At 44.1% G+C, this 10,507-nt stretch overlaps 1 pseudogene; it reads right to left on the bottom strand.

Moving 5' to 3' along the window:
* Nucleotides 1–1,082: 1,082 nt before the first annotated feature.
* On the bottom strand, nucleotides 1,083–4,679 carry LOC144228956 (CREB-regulated transcription coactivator 2 pseudogene; annotated as a pseudogene).
* Nucleotides 4,680–10,507: the final 5,828 nt, after the last annotated feature.

Genomic DNA, 10,507 nt, shown 5'->3' with positions numbered 1-10,507 from the left:
CAGGTGTTTTGTATTTGGAATGACTATTTGTCTTGAGTGCTGTGGAGCACTCAAGAGAGAGGATTACTCTCTCTGCATCTGGAAGCTAGCTACAGAGCCTGAGGCTAGCTCCCCTTCTCCTCAGGTGCTCGAACAGAGCAAAAAGAAAAAAAAGACCCCACATTTTTAATAAGTTGGTTTTTTGTCCATTTTTNGTACAGGTGTTTTGTATTTGGAATGACTATTTGTCTTGAGTGCTGTGGAGCACTCAAGAGAGAGGATTACTCTCTCTGCATCTGGAAGCTAGCTACAGAGCCTGAGGCTAGCTCCCCTTCTCCTCAGGTGCTCGAACAGAGCAAAAAGAAAAAAAAGCCCCCACAGTTATAATAAGTTGGTTTTTTGTCCATTTTTTCTGTTCCCCATTCCATGGTTTTTCTCTTGTCCAAACACAACCCTATTCTTCCACAGCCTCTTTCTCTTCCTTTGTCTCTCCATAAAAGAGGATCCCTCTCCTCTGTGCCTACGCCACCCATTTTATCTCTCCCAGTTTGCGATCACACACCTATGGCCTATCAAGTTGTCCCCGTGGGGCTCTGGAGATGTCTCTGTCACTCTCTAGCTCTGATTCCTGGATTCCAAGTCTTCTGGCCTCAATACTGATGTGTTTGAGGAATGAGGGAACTTTGGGTCCTCTTACTTCTCCATCATGTTGACCTGTCTCTCCTCTTTCTTTTTTTTTTTTTTAATGTTTACGTATTTTTGAGAGAAAGAGAGCCCGAGTGCAGGTGAGCAGGGGAGGAGGGGAGGGACAGAGACGGAGGGGAACAGAAGATCCAAAGCAGACTGTTCACTGACAGCAGCAAACCTGATGCAGGACTCAAACTAACCAACCAGGAGCCAAAATTGGATGCTTAACTGACTGAGCCACCTAGGCACCCCTGACTGTGAGGTTGTCTGTTGGGAGATTTTTTATTACTGACTCTGTCTCTTGAGGTACAAGTGCTTTAGGCCCACTTCTTGTGCAGAATGCAGGGGCCCTATGGACAAACCCCTTCTCTTTTCTCCTTGGGATCCCTCCTTCATGTTATAAAGGGGATCTGGGCTTAGTGGAATTTCCACTTGCCAGGGAGAAGGGAGGACATGAACAATGATGGGTGCAGGCCAAGAAGAGAGATGCTGATGAGGATGCTCACTGCAGCCTCTCTGAGAAATGACTCTTGCACAGTAGGATAGGGTAGCAGAACACAGGGATCGCCCAGTGGTTCCATGTGCAGCTCCTCCTCCAGCCCCAACCCCAGTCCCAGCCCAGCTGATGAACCTCAGTGCCAGCCACTCTGGCCAGGGTGGCCACAATCTCGTTAAAGAAACTTGGAGAGGAGTCTCCTGGGATGAGGATATTGGTCCTGAGTCATGGTGGAAATGGTGGATGGAGTTCTGGTGATTGAGGGCATGGGGATCCTGGAGGCCACTCACCGGACCCTCACTCCCTAAACATCCAGGCCCTTCAGGAAAGCTGTGGGATCCAGTGCCAGGCGGGTTGATTGGTTTTCCTTGCCGAACTGCTCCAGCCGAACTGCTCCAGCTACTGGGACAGAGCATGTGCCAGGAAGAGAACAAGTCTGAGCTGCAGTCATCAAAGAGCATGCTGTGTACGGGGACAGGACCCCCAGGCAGAAGTCACTCATTGGCTGGTGGTAAGATTGTTGCCCCTGCCCACTGCAGCTGGGTGGGGACAGTGTCCCAGAGTGTGGTGGCAGCCCACCTGAGGGCTGCATTCAGAAGGCCTGAGAAGACAGCCCTCGCTGCTGTAGAGGCGTTGGGGTCAGTGGCTGGGTGAGCAGAACCAAACTTGGGTATATGAGCATGGAAGCAGCTGCTGGTCATTGGCAGTTTGCTGGTATCCAGGGGAACACTCTGAGTGATGGAGAACAGGTGAGTGACATTGTTGGCCGAAACTGGGCAGCTGCTTTTGGGACTTTCTGGCATCAGCTGGGCCCCCAGACAAACTCGGGGGGCTGAGAGGCACACAGTGATGGCAGGGGGACGTCCCAAAGGATAGAAGCTGGGTAAGGGGCACCCAGCACAGGAAATGAAGCAGAGGAGGAGGAATAATAGGAAGAGAGCTGGGACACTGAGTGAGGCTGCCCCAGGGAGGAGGCACCAAGTGAAAGGTTGCTGTAGGAGCCCTGGAGCTGGGCCTGGGGCCTGCACAGTGAAGCCTAGGGGTTAAGACTGCTCCGGGATTACTGCAGGATGGGCAGCTGGGTAAAGTCCTGGCTCGTCATAGCCAGAGCCCAGGCCCAAGCACTGCCCTGCTCCATGCACAGGTGGATCATGATGTGGGTCAGATTGGAAGTACTGTTGTTCCCACTCAGGCTGACATAGCTTGTCTCCTCAGGGTCCAGGAGGATGGGTAGTGACAGGGGAAAGTGCACGTGGTGAGGTCAGGTAGGGAGCCTCCTGTGTTCACGGCAGGTGGGAGAACAGTCATACTGGCAGGCTGGTCAGGAGATGGAAGGACGGCAATTCCAGAGACTTCACAGGCCTAAGGTTGGGAAGGGATAAGGACAGCTTCCGAGCATCCCATGGCTTGTGCACGGTTTGTCATCTAGCAAGTTCTCCTCAACAGCAGGGACTTTGGAGTGCACTTCATCATTCAGAAAACCCCCACAGCGGCTGGGCAGGATGCTCGAAGGGGCAGGGGCTGGGTAAGTGTCCTGAGGGCTGGGGTTTCTCACACTGGTGTGAAGGGCAGAGTTGGCAGTTGTCCCATTCAGTGCAGATGGTAGTTGAAACAATAGCGCCTTCTCTGCAGGGAGATGGCCCCAGGGCGCTGTCCTCTGCCAACTGGACTCCGGGGAATAGGGACAAGTAGGCAGCACTATAGGGAGAGCTGTAGTGGCAAGGGCAGAGGCTGTGTGAGGGGACACCACTCTTCAGGGATCTCATTGCACCTGTTCCACCAGCCTGTGGAGCCCAGTGCTCAGAGATCAATCCAGACGTGAGTGGAAGGAGCTCTGGAACTGAGCCAGGCCACGGCCAATCTGGTTATCCCTGGGCAGAGAACTCCTATATGCCAGTTGCAATTTTGGTCCTATAAGGCCCCAACTCGTTCCCCAACCCTAGGCTCTCTGCTGCCTCAGTCTCCCCCCACAAACCAGACTTAATGCCCCTTGGCCTCCAGTAGTGACTCCAGAACCACGAGAATGGTCTATTCAGATTTTCCACTTCTTCCTAATTCAGTCTTGGTCAATGTGTTTCTAGAAAAATACTCATTTCCTCTAGTTATGTAACTTCCTGGTATCTAAGTGTTCATAGTCCCTTATGAATCTATGTATGTCTGTACTATCAGTCGTAATAGCTCTCTTTTATTTCTGATTTAATTTATTTTAGTTTGGTTTTTTTCTTAGACTAGCTAAAGATTTGCCAATTTTTGTTTATCTTTTTCGAGAACCAGGTTTTTGTTACACTGGTCCTTTGTATTGTTTTTCTGGTCTCTATTTCATTTACTTCTACTCTGATTTTTATTATGTCCTTCCTTTTGTTACCTTTGGGTTTAGTTTGATCCTCTTTTTTTAGTTTTTTGAGGTTTAACATTAGAATCTTTATTTGAGATCTTTCTAATTTCTTTACATATGTATTTATTGCTATAAACATCCTCTCAGAACTGCTTTTGCTACAACCTACATTTAATATGCTGTGTTTTCATTTTCACTTGTTTGAGATACTTAGTTCCCTTCTGATTTCCTCTTTGACCTATTGGTTGTGTTACCAAACTCAGACTCGTGGAGCATCCAGTGCACAGTAAGCCAATGTCTGAGACACTGGTTTTGAGGCAGAGATAGTTTCATAATCAGAAGGGAAGCCCCACGAGAAAGCTGGGCATCATTCCCAAAGCTGCCTTGCCCTGTTGAGCCCAGGGACAGCTTATATATGTTTGAAGAAGGAGGTGAATACATGAGAGGAGGGTGAAGTATTTGGGAACACTTTAAGAGGATGGGCCTTGAAACATTCTGGAACTATGATTTCTTCCAGAAATTGAAGCACCATTCAGGACTTGGAATGATTAGGTATGTCAGATAATTTCAAGACAGATGTTTCTGTCCAATCCCCCTTATGTTTCTATAATCAGTAGGTAAACAGGGAGGAAGGGTAAAAACAGCTAAGTTCATGAATGATCATATATGAGGTTAAGAGATGCATAAAACAGAAGTAAGGAAGGAACAAAACACAACGTGAGCTAAGTTAAAAAGGCAACTAAAACAACTATAATTCTGCTTATGCCTTCAAAATAGGTCCAGGAACCACAGGTCCAGCCTCAGTTGTTTAGAATTGTGCTGTTTATTTTCCACATAGTTTTAGGTCTATCACTTTCCTCTTGCTCATTTCTTTCATACCATCATGATTAGAGAAGTTGTTTGATAGGACTTCAATCTTCTTAAAGTTGCTATCATATGATATCATCTGTTCTATCATATCTATCCTGGATAATGTTCCATATGCACGTGGGAAGAATGTGTATTCCTCTGCCGTTGGGTGGAATGTTCTGTAAATGTTTGTTCTAAAGTGTGATTTAAATCCAATGTTTCCTTGTTGACTTACTGTCTAGATGGTACTGACTTACTACCCATTGCTGATAGTGGTGTATTTAAGTCCCCTGCTATTACTGGATTGTTGTCTATTTCTCCTGTAAGATCCATGTGTATTTGTTTAATATATTTCAATATTTAGGTGTTGGGAGCATATACAATTATGGCTGTTATATCTTCTCTTTTTAAAATGTTTTGATGTTTATTTATTTTTGAGAGAGAGGAAGACAGAGTGCAAGCAGGGGAAGGGCAGAGAGAGAGAGGGAGATACAGAATCTGAAGCAGGTTCCAAGCTCTGAGCTATTGGCACAGAGCCCGACACCGGGCTTGAACTCACAAACCGTGACACCATGACCTGAGCTAAAGTCAGCTACTCAACCGACTGAGCCACACAGGCACCCTTGGCTGTTATATCTTCTTAATGAATTGACCCAGTTATTAGTATATAGTGACTTTTTTGCATTTTGTTATTAATTTTAATGTGAAGTCTATCTTGTCTGATATAGGCTACACCTACTTTCTTTTTGTTACCATTTGTTTGGGATATCATCATCCACTCCTTCACTTTGAACCTATGTGTGTCCTTAGAGCTGAAATGAGTCTTCTGAAGTCCACATATACTTGGGTCTGTGTTACTAATTTATCCAGGCACTCTGTACCTTTTAACTGTTACTTAACCCGTTTATATTTAGATGATTATTGATACATAAGAACTTACTATTGCCATTTTATCTTTTATTTCTGGTTCTTTTGTATCTCTATTATTTCTTTTTCCTTTTCTCTGTCTACCTTTGTAAGTTGGTGGTTTTCCATGAAGATTTCCTCAGTTGCCCCTTTTTTAATGTTGTCTCTGCTCTAGATGTTTTGGTTTACCATGAGGTTTGTATAAACTGACTCATAAATAAAATGGTGCTTTTTCTTTTTTTAAATTTTATTTATTTATTTATTTTTACAAATAGTTTATTGTCAAGTTGGTTTCCATATAACACCCAGTGCTCATCCCCACAAGTGCCCTCCTCCATGCCCATCTACCCCCTTCCCCCCCCCACACCCATCAGTCCTCAGTTTGTTCTCAGCATTCAAGAGTCTCTCATGGTTTGCGTCTCTCCCTCTCCCCCACTATTTCCCCCTTCTTCTCCCCCTTGGTCGTCCGTTAAGTTCCTCCTAATCCTCCTACATGTGCAAACATATGGTACTTGTCCTTCTCTGCCTGACTTATTTCACTCAGCATAACACCCTCAAGGTCCATCCATGTTGCTAACATGGCCAGATTTCACTTTTTCTCATTGCCATGTAGTATTCCATGGTATAGATAAACCACATCTTCTTGATCCATTCGTCCGTTGATGGACACTTAGGCTCTTTCCATGTTTTGGCTAGTGTTGAGAGTGCTTCTATGAACATTGGGGGTCCATGTGCCCCTATGCATCAGCACTCCTGTATCCCTTGGGTATATCCTAGCAGCGCTACTGCTGGGTCATAGGGGAGTTCTACTGTTAACTTTTTGAGGAACCTCCACACTGTTTTCCAGAGGGGCTGCACCAGTTTACATTCCCACCAACAGTGTAGTAGGGTGCCCAAAATGGTGCTTTTTCCACTGATAGCAACTTATCTTCATTTGCCTACACAGCTCCCATCATTTTCCTTTTCTCCTTTTAAATTTTTGCAGTTACAAATTCTCTTTTTATGTTGTGGGTTGGTTACCAAGTTATAGTAGCTATAGTTATTTTTAATAACTTTAACCATTATGCAGGTACCATGAAGGGATTAATACTCTATTCTAAAATAGAGATTCAGATGGAATGTGGTTGGCTCAGTCAGATAAGCTTATGACTTCGACTCAGGTAATTATCTCATGGTTCATGAGTTCAAGCTCTGTGTCAGGCTCTGTGTTGACAGCCTGGAGCCTGGAACCTGCTTCAAATTCTGTGTCTCCCTCTCTTTCCACCTCTCTCTCTCAAAAATAAACATTAAACAATTTAAATAAAGTTTTAGTTTCTGAGTCTGCCCATCAGCTTACTCAGAATTCTCTATACCTTCATCTTTTCATTTTAGTATAAAATTTCCTTTGAGGGTACCTGGGTGGCTGAGTTGATTAGTATTATCTGACTCTTGGTTTCATCTCAGGTCATGATCTCCCGGTATGTGGAATCGAGCTCCATGTTGGGCTTATGCTGACAGTGCGGAGCCTGCTTGGGATTCTCTCTCTCCCTTTCTCTCTTCCTCTGCTTCTCTCTCTCTCTCTCTCCCAATCAATAAATAAACTTTAGAAAAAACTTGTTTCAACATTTCTTGTAAGGCAGGTCTAGCGCTAGAGAACTCCTTCAGCTTTTATTTGTCTAGGAAAGTCTGTATTTCTCCTTCACATCTCAAAGAGAGCTCTCTGGATACAGTATTCTGGACTGGCAATTTTTATTTTTCATGAATGACATACTATGAAAATGTTATTCCATTCTCTCCTGATCTGCAGAGTTTCTGTTGAGAAATCTGCTGATTGTCTGTCTAATGGGGGCTCCTTTGTAGGTTACTTTCTTTTTTTCTGGCTGCCTTTAAGATTCTTACTTTATCACAGACTTTTGACAGTTTCATTATAATGTGTCCTGAAGATTAGCTTCACATAATTGTTTGTCCACTTCTTTCTCCAGCTTTGGGAAGTTCTCAACCAAAAACTTTTTGATAAGCATTCTGTCCCTTCTCCTTCTCTTCTCCTTCTGGTATATCCATTATTCTTATGTTGGCTCTCTAAATGGAGACTGGTGGCTCTTGAAGGGTTCTTCACTTTTTTTAAGCTGGTTTTTTTTTAAAGTAATCTTTACACCCAACCTGGAGCTCGAACTCACAACCCAGAGACTCGGATGTTCTACCAACTAAGCCAGCCAGGCATCCAAGGATTTCTTCACTTAAAAAAAAAAAAAAAAATCTTAGTTCTCTCCACTTCCCCCTGATTCATTTCTAGATTTCATCTTGCAGATCCTGTATTCTCTCTTTTTATCTGATCTGCTCTATTTCCAAAGCTTTCTAATGCATTCTTCATCTAGTTTCCTGAGTTCTTCAGCTCCAGAATTCCTGTTTAGTTCTTTTTTTAGAATTCCAGTCTCTTTGGTTAGGTACTTTTTCAATTCATTGATTTTGTTTCTGAGTTCACTGAACTGCCTGATTTTCTTGTATCATCTTGAATTTATTCATGAAAGCTATTGTGAATTCTCTATTATTCAGATAACAATCTTCTGTAACTTTAGGTTTGGTTTTTGGAGAATTGTCATTTTCCTTAGTGAACTCATGTCACCATGATTTTTCATATTCTTTAATGACATTTTCCTCTGCCAGAGCATTTGAAGCAGCCAACATCTTTTGCATGTAGGTACAGATTTGTTAACTTTAATTCTAACAGTTCACAGGTGGGCAGTTTTAGGCCTTTCTTTTGTATTACAGCAGGTGGCAGAATAGCACAAGGTTTTGGATTCTCTTACCAGAGCTGACTTGGTAGCTGTTTAGACCAGGTCAAAGAAGAAAAAAATGGGAGGCTGGCAACCAAGTAGGGGTAGTATGTACTAAGCCCTTGGGCTTTGGATGTGCCCCAAGGTCCAGTAAGGGGCATCCTCAAGTTCATGAGTCCCAGTGGTCCTGGGTGTTCCTTTTCTGAGCTCCCAGGTAGACGGTGCATGAAGTGTTTCTTCTTGTCTGCCTCCTTCCCTTGCGTTTCCTTCCCCCTACCACACTCCCACCCAGTCACAGATGCCTTGCCTCAGAGGACCCTATTCTGAGGAATAACAGCTATGGGATCCTCTTACTGCAGCCCACAGGTGCAAGTAGCCTTTCCATCCCCCAGGCATTGCCACCCCTGTAGAAGCCAGGGTATCAGGCCCCACCACTGCTGCCCTAGCTCTGGTCTCCATGGGGCGCAATCTATACACGGATGGGTCTCTTTGGCATCTGGCTATGCTGTGCAGAGGAACCTTTGTTGGATTTTGGATGTCCTACTAGTTGTAAATGGAAGGGAAGAGACAAATTGAAGGACTCATTCTGCCATGATGCTGACCTCACTCCTCCCAATAGTGATGATTTTAGCATTCTTTCTGGAATTACAAGGACCATTTGCCTACTTGATTCAAAAGAGTCCTCTTATTTGTGTGGATAATTCAGATCACATCCATACCTTCCACTTCTCTCCATTTCAAAGGAAATATGCCCATAGCCCACCGAAAAGAAATCTAATGTCATAAACCAACAAGCTAGATGAATGAGGGAGATGAAGGTGTGAGATAATACTTAATATATACACAAAGATTCCAAAGAGTATATTTACAACTTTTATGGTTGGGGTAAACCATTTTAATAAATTTGAAAATTCCTCCACTACCCTTTCTCACATACGGAGAGCAGTGCAGCACCCTCATCCCAAGACATAATTCAATTTAGATGTTCCTGTCAGTCTGGCCAGTCAGGAGACAGAAACCACATCAGTTATGTAAGGAATTACTCACTAGCAAAATGTATGTAACTATGAAAGAAGTAAAAGAAAGCTCTAAGGAAATAAGAAATAGGCGATACAGGAAGCCGACACTACCTCTAAGACTGAGGTAGAGCACCCGAAGAAGGAGGACATCTGGGACAGGAGAAGACTGACATTCTGTTTATAGGAGAAGGTGGGACTGGGGTTCCCAGAAGTTCCCCAACATGCCACAGGCCAAGCCTGCTGGTCAGGAAACCTCCCACTACAGAACTGGCAGGATTCCCTGGGAAGCGGTCCTCTAGAATACAGCCTGCTGCAATGCCATACTCGTTTACCCAAAGGTCAGAAAAGCTAGTGTTCCCATGGCCAACTGGCGGTAGCACTGTAGGATTAAGAAATAAAGCAACAGGACAAAAAGAAAACTTTTTCCCCTGCTATGTCTTGTGGTATCCCATCTGGTGCACTGTACCGACAAAGGCTAACAGTGTGCAAGATGGCAAAAAAAGAAACTTTGATGAGATCCTGTTCCAGTATCAACAAGTAGGACAAACACACGGTAGATTTGAATCCACAAGCCAATACATTGATAATGGGCAAGTCCACATCGTTAGTTACTCAGCTTCCATATACACCATTTTACCCACATTGGAACTTCTATATAACAGCAAAAAACTACACATTTTCACCCATCTACAAAGCTGCACTTACAAGTGAAAACGTTTTCACTCTTTCCCCAAAATGGAACAGACAGGCAATCCCAGTCATCGAATCCAATACTAGTATATTCAAGATCAGCCACAATCCCTTTGACTATTCTGGTACGTAGAGGTTATATTGTAAATACAATCACTGACAACTTGAATAAAATCACAAGGGTAAGAAGAGAGAAAGAAAACAGATTATGAATAAAATAACACATTTACATGACAAGAAAAGGAAAATATGCCAAGCTATTAAAGTCCTTTTTCTGTTATTGGTCACAGGCAGGAACTGGTATCTGTGACTTCCTTCTTCCCCTTCCAGTTCTGAGTCTTCTCATGTCTCTCAGAACCACAGCAGGTCTGAGTTCTCTCCCCTTGGAGCGAACACACCTTCATTCTTGAAGGTCTGAGTCCTCAGTAGTCCAGCTTCCTTTTGTTTACTGTAGTTCCCTATCTATCTTTACCACTGGACTTGGTTTTCTTTCTTTTTTTTTTTTTTATTCAACATTTTAAAATTTATTTTTGAAAAACAAAGAGCAACAGAGCACAAGGGGGGAGGAGCAGAGAGAAGGAGTCACAGAATCCAAAACAGGCTCCAGGCTCTGAGCTGTCACCACAGAGCCCAACACACGGCTTGAATCCACAAACCATGACATCATGACCTGAGCTGAGGTCACACGCTTAACCTACTGAGCCACCCAGGCGCCCCATGAACTGACTGTTCTGATAACTATACCCCGGAGTCTGCATCCAGAGCAAGAGAGCAAGACACCAGGTCATCTAGG

Source organism: Crocuta crocuta, unplaced genomic scaffold, assembly GCF_008692635.1.
Source record: "Crocuta crocuta isolate KB4526 unplaced genomic scaffold, BGI_CrCroc_1.0 scaffold762, whole genome shotgun sequence".
Classification (NCBI taxonomy): Eukaryota; Metazoa; Chordata; class Mammalia; order Carnivora; family Hyaenidae; genus Crocuta; species Crocuta crocuta.
Note: the sequence above shows the minus strand (reverse complement) of the source record. Positions and strands in the feature narration are given on the sequence as shown.